Genomic DNA, 15,821 nt, shown 5'->3' with positions numbered 1-15,821 from the left:
ATCTAGAATATGATTCATTTGACCTCAGTAATAATAATAATAATACATTTTATTTATATAGCGCTTTTCATATACTCAAAGACGCTTTACAGAGATTTTGAGAACATAGGGAAATTAATAAATAGATAAATAAGTAAATAAATAAATGAACAGAGAAAGGAGACAGTAGGTGAGGTGACCTTCAGTGGTTGAAGGCAGTACTGAACAGGTGAGACTTCAGCGATGTTTTGAATGTGGTGAGTGTGGGGGAGTCTCTAACGGTTTGGGGTAGTGAGTTCCATAGGGTGGGAGCAGCGATGGAGAAAGCCCTATCCCCCCAGGATCTGAGTTTAGTCCGGATGTGGGGGGATAGGAGATTGGCAGCGGCAGAGCGGAGGGTGCAGGTGGGAGTGTGCCTGTGGAGGAGGTCGGTCAGGTAGGATGGGGCCAGGTTATGGAGGGCTTTGTAGGTTATGAGGAGGATTTTGTACTGGATTCTCTGGGGGATGGGGAGCCAGTGGAGTTTATAAAGGACGGGGGTGATATGGTCACTGATCGAGGTGTGTGTGAGTAGACGGGCAGCGGAGTTTTGAATGTATTGAAGTTTATTGATGATTTTTGAGGGTGCGCCATAGAGGAGGCTGTTGCAGTAGTCCAGACGGGAGGTGATGAAGGCGTGGATGAGGGTTTCTGCAGCTGTGGAGGAGAGGGATGGACGGAGACGGGCAATGTTTTTGAGGTGGAAGAAGGCTGTCTTTGTGATGTGTTTGATGTGTTTGTCGAAGGAGAGGGTTTGATCAAGGATGATTCCAAGATTCCGGATGTGAGGTGAGGTGGATACTGGGAGACCATCAATGTTGAGGATGAAGTTTTGGGTGGATTTGGTGAGCATTTTTGGACCAATGATGATGATTTCAGATTTGTTGCAATTGAGTTTGAGGAAGTTTGATTGAAGCCAAGATTTTATTTCAGTAATGCAGTTTGTCAGTGTAGAGTGTGTGGTGGAGGAGATTGGCTTGGTGGAGATGAGGAGCTGGATATCATCGGCGAAGCAGTGGAAGTTGAGACCATGACGGCGTAGTAACTCGCGCCAGAATTCAAAGCTCAGGTAAGCAGTATTTAGTTGGAAAATGGCAAAGATTTTCAATATGTTTGTCTGCGGCCCTTCAGTACAAACTCTTAATAAGAGTTTCCAGATTTCTGGTTTGATAGTTCTGGTGAAGAAATTTAATGCTAACAGCATTACATTTTGCATAGACAATAGACAATAGGTAAAGGAGGAGGCCATTCCGCCCTTCGCGCCAGCACCACCATTCAATGTGATCATGGCTGATCATTCTCAATCAGTACCCTGTTCCTGCCTTCTCCCCATACCCCCTGACTCCGCTATCCTTAAGAGCTCTAGTTCTCTCTTGAATGCATTCAGAGACTTGGCCTCCACTGCCTTCTGAGGCAGTGAATTCCACAGATTTACAACTCTTTGACAGAAAAGTTTTTTCCTCATCTCCGTTCTAAATGGCCGACCCCTTATTCTTAAACTGTGGCGCCTGGTTCCCAACATTGGGAACATGTTTCCTGCCTCTAACGTGTCCAACCCCTTAATAATCTTATATGTTTCGATAAGATCCCCTCTCTTCCTTCTAAATTCCAGTGTATACAAACCTAGCCGCTCCAGTCTTTCAACATACGACAGTCCCGCTATTCCGGGAATTAACCTAGTAAACCTACGCTGCATGCCCTCAATAGCAAGAATATCCTTCCTCAAATTTGGAGACCAAAACAGCACACAGTACTCCAGGTGCGGTCTCACTAGGGCCCTATATAACTGCAGAAGGACCTCTTTGCTCCTATACTCAACTCCTCTTGTTATGAAGGCCAACATTCCATTGGCTTTCTTCACTGCCTGCTGTATCTGCATGCTTCCTTTCAGTGACTGATGCACTAGAACACCAAGATCTCGTTGTACGTCCCCTTTTCCTAACTTGACACCATTCAGATAATAATCTGCCTTCTTATTCTTACCACCAAAGTGGATAACCTCTCACTTATCCACATTAAACTGCATCTGCCATGCATCCGCCCACTCGCACAACCCGTCCAAGTCACCCTGCAACCTCATGGCATCTTCCTCACAGCTCACACTACCACCCAGCTTTGTATCAATGTACATTATATCAATGTACATTTGTATCAATGTACACTACCACCCAGCTTCATGGCAATGTACCATAGGAAAGGTACATCCATGCATGATAGGTCAGCTCACATTTCACATTTTCATTAATTTGATTAGTAGACAGGGGTAAAACTAACGAACTTCTTTTGGGTATGAGTAGGCCTGGCTCGCCCTTATGTGGACATCGGCGGGACACACGAGCATGGAGGAACCCGTGAGCAACCACTGAGGGTGAGGTGAGTCGATGAGGAGTGAGGTGGGCTGTCGGAGAGTGAAGAAGGCTGTTGGAAGCTCAAGACGAGCCTGGTGGAGCCGTCCAAGAGAGGACCTGGCAGCGACTGGCCGAGGACGGGCCGCATGAGTGCCGGAGGTCAGTTGAGGACAAGCCGCCGAGGGAAGAGAGAGGGGGGGAGGAGGGCTCCGAGAGCGGAGGGGCCCATGTTGGGGGGGGGGGGGGAGAACAACGAGGGACTCATTGAACACTTTGTAACTTTGTTGGCGCCCTCTTCGTGGCAATTCTTTGCATACTTTGTGTATGGAATGCGAAACAAAGAATTTCACTGTGACATGTAAAGAATCAATCATATCACAAACATTGCTTATTAATCCATTTGTATCGATTGCATTTGCCAGTGTTTCTTACTGGTGGATCATACTAATCTATAATTACTTATTTTCACCTCTGCCAGGAATCAGCAATAGCACAGTTCAGCAAAAGGAATTCCCAGTCTGACACTTTCACCTGAGTCTGCCTACTAGCAGGAAATGAATAGTGTAAGAAAATAACTGCAGATGCTGGTACAAATCAAAGGTATTTATTCACAAAATGCTGGAGTAACTCAGCAGGTCAGGCAGCATCTCAGGAGAGAAGGAATGGGTGACGTTTTGGGTCGGGACCCTTCTTCAGACAAATGAATAATCACTTTCAACAGAGTAAGATAGTTGAATTAACATATTCCTTTAAAGTGGTAAGATAGATGAAGACCTCAGGTGTTACAGACTGTAATTGATTTAGACTCAAATAAAAAAAGAATTGAACAATTAAGCTATTTTTTAAAACAGATTTTAGAGTAAGAAATACACTACATTTTTAGTGCAGATAATCTTCTGAGGCAACCTTTTCCTCAAGTCACAATGAATTCATAGACAAACCACAACTTTAATGCTGAATATTCCTGCTATGTTAAAATTGCAATTCTGGAATGTACATGTGAAGGCAGGTTGCATCACTGTTTTCAAACAAAACAATTGTAATATTGTAGATGTGAGTTCTGATGCCCTGCTTATTTTATTTTATCCAGTTTCCAAAGAGATTGGTCATATTTAACATTACTTCATTATCACTATTAATAGGAGCAAATTAACTAGACCATTACGTAAATTGTTCTTTCATTTCGCCAGTTGTTTGAGTTAAGACGGTTGCCCACCAATCAAACAATTGCACGTCTCTGTTTACGCCTGTATTTTTATAAAAATATTTGGTCAACCTAATTTCCCTTGTAAAGCCAGCAAACACATCTTCACTATACTAAAACAAAATTCCAGCTAAAACAATTTTGATACTTTTTACAGATGCACACCATTTCTTCTTCATGCACACCTTCTCAACTGTAATAAAGGAGATATTCCAAATGTTACCTCTGACAGTCGGTTCTATTGACATTATCCACCCACATTCAATGATATAGGTTTTTTTCCTTATGGTATTTCGAATTTGAATAGATACTCACTAATTGACGAAGTTTAAGTGCAAAAAATCTATTTTAAAAAATCTGAATCTATAAACAGAGCTTCAATTTAGATTCCAATACATTCTGCTACACGACTTACTGATTTAAAAAGGTTTGTGTGGATATTCAATGTCACGTGTATCTGACCGTATATACAAGTACAACAAACAGAAATCTGGGAATTATACATTAACTTTTGGAGAAAGATTCATGATCTACATGTTTAGAATACTATGAGGAATTCATAACAACGATCCAAGAAAATTTACAATTAAGGTTTGAGGTTAGAATTGGGTTCCATTTGTCTTACCTACATGAAATGAACTCTCAAGTGCATTTAAAAATGAATGTGTATACACTATATCCACTTTGAATGGATATTCTTTAGTTAGAGGGTTTTGAATCTGTGGAATTCATTGCCACAGATGGCTGTGGAGGCCAAGTCTTTGGGTATTTTAAAAGTGGAGATTGACAGGTTCCCGATTAGTTAGGATGTCAAAGATGATGGGGAGAAGGCAAGCAAATGGGGTTGAGGGAAAGATAGATCAGCCATGATTGAATGGCAGAGTAGATTCAGTAGGCCAAATGGCCTAATTCTGCTCCTATGACCTATGAACTTATGAATGGGGTTGGAGGTTAAAAAAGTAAGGAAATTGCAATATTCTCTGAGCAGTTGCCGCCAGGCGAAAGAAGACAAAGAAAAACTGGACACAATGCAGGATAAAAGGTTAGGCAGAAATTCTGTAAATTGGGGGTACAGTAAACATAAGAATCATAATAACATGATCCAAAGCAGTTATGCTTAAGGGCCTGTCCCACTTAGGTGATTTTAAGGTGACTGCCGGCGACTAGGCTGTTGCTGAATGTTCGCCGGGGTGTCACGGGCATGATCGTGAGGAGTCTTCAATGAATCGTAGCGAATCTCGGCGTGTCGCAGAAAATTTTTCCAGATACAAATTTCTTGGCGACAGCTGGCTTGTCGTCAGGTATCGTAGCTTATTGCGGGCGCTGTCGCATGCTGTCCCCAGGTTTGCTAGGTTGTCGCAGATGCATTTAGAAGCACGTAATATTAAATTAAGAAAAGGCATTTGAAGATACCAGAAGATAGTTTTGTTTAACCAATTTATTTACCATCAGGACATTTGACAGGTAGGTTGGAGGCGACAGTTTGACGGTCAGGTAAGCGTGGGAATTTTGCGATGTTTCCGAACAAGGTGTAATCTCTTAGCCAGGTGCTAGTTTCACAAAAAAAGTAACTTGCATCGACCTGACTCAGCATTGTCATGGTCATTGTTGTAGGGTAAAAGAAAATTTTGGCGATCTGCTGCGACTTTGACAGTCGCCGGCAGTCACCTAAAAAATCGCCTAAGTGGGACAGGCCCTTTAGAATGTTCTTGGCTGCCATTAAGGAATCCTAGCTCATCTGACTTAGGTTAAAGCCAAGGTCCCAAATGTTCTATTCCAGTTCATCCCTCCATTCCCAGATTTCCTACTTTTTAATATTAAGAGACCCTGGTAATTCTATTAATGATATTACAATTTTTCTTAACAGCAATATATGGAGGCATGCAACATATTTTTGTGTGTAATCCAAATTTATCATATTAGAGATTCTCAGATGGTCAGACAGCATCTACAATAGAACTTTATTTATCCCAGGAGGGAAATTGAAGAGAGAAAACGAGTTAACATTTCAAGTTAATTTCCTCGAAACTTGAAACATTAACTTGAAATGTTAACTTTTTTTACTGATACTGGCCTGTGTTTATTTCCAGTAATTTTTAAAATTTATTTCAGATTTCCAGAATCTGCATAATTTTGCTTAGAGTGTGTTTAATTGTGCTTTAGAATGCCATTAAAAGCATGCCAAAATGTAAACTTCAAGACAGAGAAATGTGATCATGTATAAGTCATGGCACAATGCAGAAATTGCACATATTCGTATGTCAAAAGATATCCTTTCCAGGTGATCTGAAAGTAATTCACTGGCCTCAGTTGTTTATTACTGTTCAGTTGCAGGTACCAATTCCAACTCTGGGAAACATTCCTGGATCTCAGGATTTCAGGATCTCAGGATTTGATCAGCTGATCAGGATGATTAGATGCTGTAGGAAGTGATAAATAAATATAGATACAATATGGAGAGTCAAGGGTCCAGAAAATAGTCAGTAAAATATTGAAAATTTACCTTGCTGGTAGTATCCAGTATTATATTCAATACACCAGGTGGCGCCACCAGCACTGACTGCCTTGCTAACAGTCTGTCTGTCCTTTCTACTGTTTTTAATTATTTTATGTATGTGTTAAAGTATGTTTTTGTGTTTCTTGGTTTGTTTTATGTGAGGGGGGAGGGGAATTGGTGGAGACTTTTTTCCAATCTCTTACCTTGACGGAGATGCAATTTTTCTCCATATCGTATCTCCGTCCCCACTGCAGCCTAACATCGTGGAGTGGTGTGACCTTTCCTGGAGACCAGCCAGGCACCAAGCCGCGTGCGCGGCGCGGACTTTAGCATCGTGGAGCTGTGATCCTTTGCCGAGGATCGACTGTGAAGAGCTCCAACCGCGGGGCCTGTGGACTTTAACACCATGAAGACCGTGGTCTCTGGTAAGAAGAGGCCGACTCGGGAGCTCCATGCCGCGGAGAGTTTCAATCCGTCCCGACGCCGGAGTTTCGATCAACCCAACGTGGGGGCTTCGGACATCGGAGCGTCGGCAACGGCGACTATGGATGGTTCAACAGCCCCGACCGCGGGTGAACAAAGAGGAAGTTGATTGAACTTTATTACCTTCCATCACAGTGCGGAATGCGGATTCCGCTGTGATGGATGTTTATGTTAAATTTTATTTTATGTGGCTGTGTGTCTTGTTCCTTTTAACTTAGGGTATGTCTGTATGGTAGCTCAAATTTTACTGTACCTTAATTGGTACATGTGACAATAAATTGAATCTTGAATCTGCCAAGCACCTGAAAGAAATGGCAGCAGTATACATGTTACCAGTCAGGCTGGGTTGTTAAGCACTTTTTTCACATCTATGAAGTAACCGCAGCACAGTTGGACTTTGAGGGCCATGCTTTCACTTTAAATTCAGTGCATCAATTGATCACTCAACATGAACACATGAACAACAAAGAACAATGAAATTTAGTAGAACATATTCATTGCTTTTATCAATCCAACACTACATGATCATGTTTAGAATAAAGGAAAATAACTGAGATGGAAAGAAGATGTGGCATTATTTGGCCTGGAAATTCTCCATTCACATCTTCCAAATGTCAGATTAATAACATCATTAACCCTAGAATATAATATGCTTCATTTAATGCCATTTCACTATACTGGAAAGAGTTAAGTTCTTGTTTAAACTTAAAAAGAAACTTAAACCAAAGCACATATGCCAATACAGTCCAAAGGGAATATGTTATTTCTCAGAAATAATAACAACTGTATTTTTGATTTTTTTGTTTTATTCTATTAATCCTCTCTCAAGAGTAGAACTGACAGCAAAATTGTGCTATAACAATGTTATTTCCTGGCTGATTCCTGAAGAATTACTTGAGCAAAAAAAGAAAGAAAAATCTTCAGGCAAAGTTAGTTGGTTGGATAATATTAAAAGCAAGAAATTTAATTGGAAAGATGAATACTACCAAAATTATTTTTGGAACTGTGCAAGATTGGGGGTAAGCACACCAGACCTTATACTGTTCTTTATATTTTATTTAGTTGAACATCTGCTTACATAAAGTTTTATGTGTTTGCTACACTGATTTCTGATATGCTTTCATGCTAACAGATAATGTAAGTGGGGGTACTTTTATTTATGGTTTTTACTTTACAGTGTGACAGTATCCTGCCTCTGCAATTCATAGGATACCACGTAAAATTACTTTTACAGAGTCAACATTGTTCCTTTTGCTGGGATTCACAATACAAAACTACGGCTACATTTTCTGAAAATAACACTGATACTGCCATTAAAATTAACTTATGTGGAAAATTGGGAAATGTTCTCTGCTGCAGTAGAGAGAACTGCTTAATGTTAGGGATTAAGGTACATAATTAGCGCAGCAGATCTCCGTCATGGCAGGAAAAATAAATATTAAGAGTAGACATCGTTATTAATCATACTATGCAACACTTCTGTTTAATGAGCAGGATAAAATTTGGCAAAATGTCATCCACTTTACTTGCTTGCAAATGTTAATGCAGCCAAAAAGGGAATGTTGGAATAGTGTTGATGTGGTGCAGACGACAGGAAATGATATATTTTGCCTTAAAATATGTGCCACCCATTCCTCCACTCCTGAGGTTGTGGGTTTAGGAGGTTGGCTGCAGGCCTGTTGAGATGGAGTGGGGTGCAAGTTAGCGGTCAGGTCTGAAGGATTGGGATTGGCCACGACTGAAAGGGGAGGGGGATTTGGAGAGGGGTAAGTTCAATGCTATCTGGCATAGTTGTGCTACTGTGTGTAGTAGAGCAGAGGGATCTGCAATGCTGTGATGTCAAGGATAGGGGTATGCAGGGGAGTTGATGTGGGATTGAGATACGTCAAAATGTTTTTATCACTTTTGGTGGGGTGGACAGACGGTTTTCACAGGGTGGGAGTTGTGGGAGATTAATGACTGGTAGTTCAGCTAGAAGGATATTTGGGGGTGGGTATCCTGGGGCCTTAGTGGAGGGCAGATGATGGGATTCAGGAAACCATTGCTCAGGAATTTGGCATGTGCATTACTTCCAATGCAGGCCTTCCAATGTGATGCTGAGGAGCATGTGCAGAGAATGACGTTATCTCTCATGGCCCTGTCATTCATGGAAATCGTGTTGGGGTTGCAGATTTGATACAAGATAGGAAATGTCTGGTTAGTTATATGAGTGAAGCAAAACAACAGGGAAATCGCCACAATGGGGAAAAAAATGTTTTATTGCATAACACTGAAAAAAACCCAAATGACAGTTTCAATGGAACAAAATATTTAGTTCAATGGAACTAAATTGCAGAATATCAAGTGCTGCTACAATTATACCTGTTTAGTGTTAATACCCAGAGATAAATTTCTGGGAAATGTGGTATAAATCTTAGTTTTCAAATCGCTCCACATTCCTGCAATCCCACATTCCTCGTACCATTCAAGTAGCTCTCTTTTGTTCCTTTTCTTGAAATCATTCCAAAAATATAATGCCAAGAATTGGCAATGTCCTCCAATATGTAATGTTTTACAACATTTTTACAATAACCTGCTTGCTTTTTCCCTGACAATTTTTAAATATACGAGGGAGAAATTGCCCATCTCTTTCATACCATGTGCATTCCTATTGGGGGAAGATGGTGTTCACGACCTGAGCACCCATACCACGTGGTCATTTTAAATACACCATACAAAGATTCTGATGATATACTATTGGCATTGTTGTTCTCGAGTGTCAGATTGCAATCTACACCCTCATTAATCCTACACAGCTAAATACGGGCAAACAGTCTTGAAGAATCTTTGACTAGTACAACTAAAGAGATCGTGAGCTATTTGCAGCATTAGGTTTTTAAGTTCTGTTTTTTGGAATGCAGACATTGTGAGAAAGCCCAGTACTTGTTACACATCCCTAATTGCCTCTAAGAAGATTGTAATGAGCTGCATTTTTGAACTACATCAGTCTTTCTGGTATGGCTATTAGGGAATTTGAGGAATACAGAAAAATGAGAGGCTTAATGACAATAATGGGATCACTCCTCCAGGATATATTTTCAAGTCAGAATTTCAATGTGATTTGGAAGGGAACCTGCAAGTGGTGGTGTTCCCATGCTTGCTGTCCTGGCCTTGGTAGTCAAGGCTGTGGATTTGTGAGGGGTTATTGGAGTAGTTAAGATAAGTAACTGCAACTTTACTTTATAGATGGTACAATGTCAGCCACTGTGTATTGCTGATGGAGGGAATGAGTGGTGATCTTGAAGGATAGGATGTCATTCAAATGGGCTGATTTGTCCCAAGCAGTATCAAGCATCCCAATTGCTGCTGAAGCTGCAATTATCCAAGAATATGGAGACTATTCCATCACACTCCTGACTTTTGGGTATCAGGATGTGAGGAATTGCTGCAGGATATCCAGCTTCCGGCCTGATCATAAAATCACGGTATTTGAGTGGTTGGTCCAGTCAAGTTTCTCCACTAATGCAAGTGAATGTCAGGGGAAAGTGATCACACTCTCCTTCCCTGACATTTATGACACAAATATGACATGCCACTTGTTTGCCCAAACCTGAATGTTGTTGAGATTTTGTTGCAATGCAGCATGGATCTTAAGTGATTTAAATAGAAACAGAAACATAGAAACATAGCAAAATAAGTGCAGGAGTAGGCCATTTGGCCCTTTCGAGCCAGCACCGTCATTCAATATGATCATGGCTGATCATCCAAAATCAGCTGTTCATTCCATGTCTGACACAAATTGGGCATCTCAGAACAAGTTACTTGTGAGTAATGGCCACTTGATATAACTATCAACAATGTCTTACATCATTTTACCGATGACTGAGAGCAGATTAATTGGGCAGAGATGAGGTCTAGTTGAATTTGTTCTGCTTCTTGCAGACACAAAGCAATTTTCTATCTTGTCTGGTAGATACCAATGTTGTAACCACACTGGAATAGCTTGGCTAGTGATCTGGGTAGTTCTGCAGTGGGTTTTTAGTGCGACAGCCAGGGTGTTATCTGGTCTCATGAATTTCACTGTATCCAGTGTGTTCAGTCCTCTCTTGACATCACTTGGAGTGATATAAAGCAAATTGTGAACAAGGAATTCCATTATATCCTTATGTATATGTTTATAAACTAATAGTAAATTGAATCAAATTGACTTAAGATTAATTTCGTAATGGCAGGAATCTCAGATAGAAAGCACGATAATCTATTCATCAGACTGCTGACTGAATGCTTGAAATGCAGCATGGATCCTAAGTGATGCAAATAGAATTAAAGGAGTGAACCCCATTTCTGAGAGGAATTTATGAACTAGCTAATGACATTTGGGCTTGGGTCACTATTGCTAAGAGCCTCTGCAGTGATATCCCAGAGCCAAGATGATTTGACCCCCAACATCCACAACCACCTTCCACTGTGTATGGTAGGAGTCTAACCACTGGAGATCATTGAAGTCAGTTTTACCAGGCCTGCTTGATGTCACACTTCACCAAACATTAACCACGTCAAGGACTGAAAGCTTTTCATTGGACCACGGTACACATGACAATAAACTAAACCGAGAACTGAGATTCTCAGCTCATCTCTGAAATGCAGCTGTTCATTCCATGTCTGACACAAATTGGGCATCTCAGAACAAGTTACTTGTGAGCAATGGCCAAAGAGTGGATATGGAGAGGATGCTTCCACTGGTCAGAGAGTCTAGGACTAGAGGTCAGAGCCTCCAAATTAAAGGAAGTTCTTTCAGGAAGGAGGTGAATTTTTTTTAGTCAGAGGGTAGTAAATCTGTGGAATCCTTTTGCCACAGAAGGCTGTGGAGGCCGTCAGTGGATATTTTTAAGACAGTGATAGATTCTTGGTTAGCACAGGTGTCAGAGGTTATGGGTAGAAGGCAGGAGAATGGGGTTAGGAAGGATAGATCAGCCATGATTGAATAGTGCAGACTTGATGGGCCGAATGGCCTAATTCTACTCCTATCACTTATGACATAACATGGTGGCAAATGCTACATCGCATCTTCAGCACATATGCTAGGCCTCATCATCATGAAAAATGGAGACCTGGAGGTCTCTCCTTCAGATAGTCATTTACTAGTCCACCACCATTCGTGATATGATGTGGTGGGAGCAAAGGGCTTTGATCTGATCTACTGGTTATGGGATCACTGCCCTCTGTCTTTTGGATGCTGTCATAGCTGTTAGAATGTATGTAATCTTGCACTGCAGCTTCACCCGGTTAGCACTTTATATCTAGGTCAACAAAATGCTCTTCTAGGCACAACCTTTGCCATTCATCCTTGAATTAATGTAGTTCATCTGGCTTGATTGTAATAGTAGAATGAGGGATTTGCCAATATGATGATAAAAACTGTGCTAGGATGCAGTTCTGCTGCTGAAGGTCCACATGGACACTCAGCTTCATGGATACGCTGTTCTGAGTTACAGTATCTGTTATAGTTCAATTCCATTCAGCATAACAGAAAACACAACACAATGAGGTTGTTCTCAATATTTGTCTCCACAAGGACTGTGCGAAGGTCGGCATGGATCAAGGTTCGTCCCTTGGTCTGCCATTGACCCAGTCTCACAAGTATGTCCACTGGAATTTAACATGCCTCAGTTAGTGATGATACGACCATGCCACTCTTGGTAATGAGCACTATTGCCCCATGTATGAGACTCACTATATATTTGATGTCAGCTTTGTAATACACCTTGGACCATTACAATAAACTTAAAAGAATAAAGTGTTGTGAATGACTAGCTGATTATACATGCATCAAAACACTGCTGAGAAATGCATGCAGTGCTGTTGAATGTAATCTGCCATCATCCCAAACAAGAAGGAAACCTCCATTGCACCATTTCCTCTCAAATTATATTTTCTATTTGAATGTTTGCTCTGCATTAATCACCAGACTTGTCTGCGATTATAAAACATGTCCAACAACTGAAGTAACTTCCTTGCTCCCTTTACATATCAACTTTCAATGACTTATCTCTCCAAAGGACCCTTAACATTATTTTCCTATATGGAGACAAATATATTGTTTAAAATTACATTTATTGAATTGCAATTTACGCATGATGAATATTTGTTTATTATTTGAAATGGCTTGCTGATTTTTGAAGCAAATGATTGTGAAAAGTCTTCAACAGGCTGCGTTTATTTTGTCATTAGTAAGGAAAATTTGCTACATACATACCTGTCCCTTATTCCATTTATCCAGAGAGATCGAAGAAAATGGTATACAAAATAAGCACTATAAAATTTCTCTGCTAATTAATAAACCTATGAATGTATAATTTTGCTTTGTGATTTTGTATTAAAGATGTCACAATTAAGTCAATTAAAGACTGACACACGACATTTTTAAGAAACAAAGTTTATCCTGCTTGTCTGCAGTAACCTGCGGTGAAAGGTCCAAATTCATTTACCTCTTCAGATTTACCTGATGACTATGACGGGGGATTAGGATTAACCCCACAAATAATTGAACCCATTGGCTGAAATTTGCTCTTCACCCTTGCACCCTTCTTTCACTGTGATCATGGCATTGTCTCTTTCTTAGTTGAAACTCCCAAGAAATAACACCAGCAGATCCCAGATGATGAGCTAATCAAGACACCATCTCACTCTGAATGGCAATCACATCCACTAGGTCAAATCCTGCATAAAGAGTAATTTAGAGGTTGGATCTGCACATAGAGAAGAATTAGAGAAACAAAATTGCAGGAGTCCTGTCTGAGGTAAATGAATAACCGTTAGATACAGATGAGGTGCCAGATGACTGGAGTAGAGCTAATGTTGTGCCTCTATTTAAGAATGGCTGCAAGAAAAAGCCTCTGAACAAAAGACTGGTGAGCCTAACATTTGTGGTAGGCAAGTTACTGGAGAGGATTCCGAGAGATAAGATATGAGTGCACTGATGCGTGGTGTGCCTCTTGGATTGGTGCTGGGCCCATTGCTGTTTGTGGTTTATATCAATGATTTAGTTGATAATAGACCAAGTGGACCCGTTGGGCCCAAACCTCTCCTGCATTGGTGCAGCACCCTCTCCCCTCCCCTCCCTCCCTCCCCTCTCCCCCACCCCTCCCTCCCCTCTCCCCCACCCCTCCCTCCCTCCCCTCTCCCCCACCCCTCCCTCCCTCCCTCCCTCCCTCCCTCCCCAGGAGATAGATTTAAACTTTAAAATGTGAATAACTTTAAAAATATAACACCGATTTCAATGAAACTTCTTCCATTAGCACCAAAGGGGAGAACGGTGAGTAAGGTGGGCCTAAAATTGTCGCGCTATCATGTACCGTTTTGGCTGTAGTTCAGGAACAAACAAACAAGAGTTTTAGTATATAGATGTCTAAGGAACAATTAGTATGTTTGCAGATAACACGAAAGGAGGTGGTATCAAAAACAGTGAAGATAGTTATCAAAAATTACAGCCAAATCTTGATTAGTTGGGAAAGAGAGTTGAATAATGGTTAATGGAATTTGATGCACATAAGTGTGAGGTATAGAATTTTGGGAAGTGGCACTGGTGGTTTTCAAAATGATCCCTATGGTTTTGATTGTAAATCCCCCCTTCAGCACTTCCGTCTCCTGTCCAGAGTGGGGAATCATGGAAACTGGATTAGTATCCGTCTTTCCAAAACTTCACTTCTAATGGTACAGAACCTGATAAGAGGCATGCACACCAGTATTGCTCAGGATGAAAGAGTTATGCAAGCTTCCCAGATGTGTGGCATTGACCCAAGGATGTACTGGCAGTATTCACACACTCTCAGCATATTCAGAGAACAACTATTTTTGCAGTTGGTCAACACTTCTAGGTTCACAAAGCAGTTTTCCTACCCCAAATCTTTGGAAAGGCATTAATATGGGAAAGTTTATGCCAGTGCAGCATGATGACCTTTACTTCAATGGTGACTATTTGTACTATCTATACACAGAAGTGAGAAGAGGCAGATGTCAGCCACTACCTGGAATGCTCAGAGGTTAAGAGGTTCTGAGTGATGGTCATCTGAATGGACAGTGATAAGGCATTTTAGCCCAAAGGGCATGCAACCATATTTATATTTCTTCCCTTAATGCTTTTTTTTTTTTTTTTAAAGACTCAAACCTGCTGGACTAATATTGTGTCCAAATACAGTCCAAAAGCCTTCCCATAAAATTAGATAATTGTTTATTGGATAAATAGACTATTACCATTTACAGAAATTAATCATCACAAGCAACTTATAACCTTTTCAATCTGTCAGTGAAATTTGTGAATTCTATTAATATCTTTGTGCTTATTCCTAGTAAAATATTAGTAATGCTGAAATAGTTGAATAGCAATCTTAATTTTTAAAAACAAAAATCAGGAAAATGTATCAAGTCCAGCAGTCACATTGGATGCAATTGGGGTTGGGAGAGGAAGCACTGTGGTGAAGGTTAAAAATGATACACAAATGCAAGTACCTAATTACAGTGCATTCAGAAAGTATTCAGACCCCTTCACTGTTTCCACATTTTGTTGTTATAGCATTTTAAAATGGATTCAATTCATCTTTTTATCATCAATCTACACAATACCCTATAATAAAAAAGCGAAAACAGGTGTTTAGAAATTTTTGTAAAGTAATTAAAAAGAAATAACTGAAATATCATATTTACATAAGCATTCAGACCCTTTACTCAGCACTTTGTTGAGGCACATTTGGAGCGATTACAGCCTCAAGTCTTCTTTGGTATGACGCTACAAGCTTGGCAACCTGTATTAAGGTAATTTCTCCCATTCTTCTCTGCAGATCCTCAAGCTCTGTCAGGTTGGATGGGAAGTGTCAATGCACAGCTACTTTCAGGTCCCTCCAGAGTTGTTCGATTGGGTTCAAGTCTGGATTCTGGCTGGGCCACTCAAGGACATTCACAGACCTGTCACGAAGCCACTCCTGCATTGTCTTGGCTGTGTGCTAAGGGTCGTTGTCATGTTGGAAAGTGAACCTCCGCCCCAGTCTGAGGTCCAGAACTCTCTGGAGCAGGTTTTCATCAAGGATCTCTCTGTACTTTGCTCCGTTCATCTTTCCCTTGATCCTGATTAGTCTCCCAGTTCCTGCTGCTGAAAAACATCCGCACAGCATGATGCTGCCACCACTATGCTTGACCGTAGGTATGGTATTGGCCAGGTGATGAGTGGTGCCTGGTTTCCTCCAAACGCGACGCTTGGCATTCAGGCCTAAGAGTTCAATCTTGGTTTCATCAGGCC

The sequence above is a fragment of the Rhinoraja longicauda genome, chromosome 2 (genome assembly GCF_053455715.1).
Source record: "Rhinoraja longicauda isolate Sanriku21f chromosome 2, sRhiLon1.1, whole genome shotgun sequence".
In the NCBI taxonomy this organism is placed as follows: Eukaryota; Metazoa; Chordata; class Chondrichthyes; order Rajiformes; family Arhynchobatidae; genus Rhinoraja; species Rhinoraja longicauda.
The sequence above is the reverse complement of the archived record's forward strand: the minus strand, read 5'-3'. Positions refer to the sequence as shown.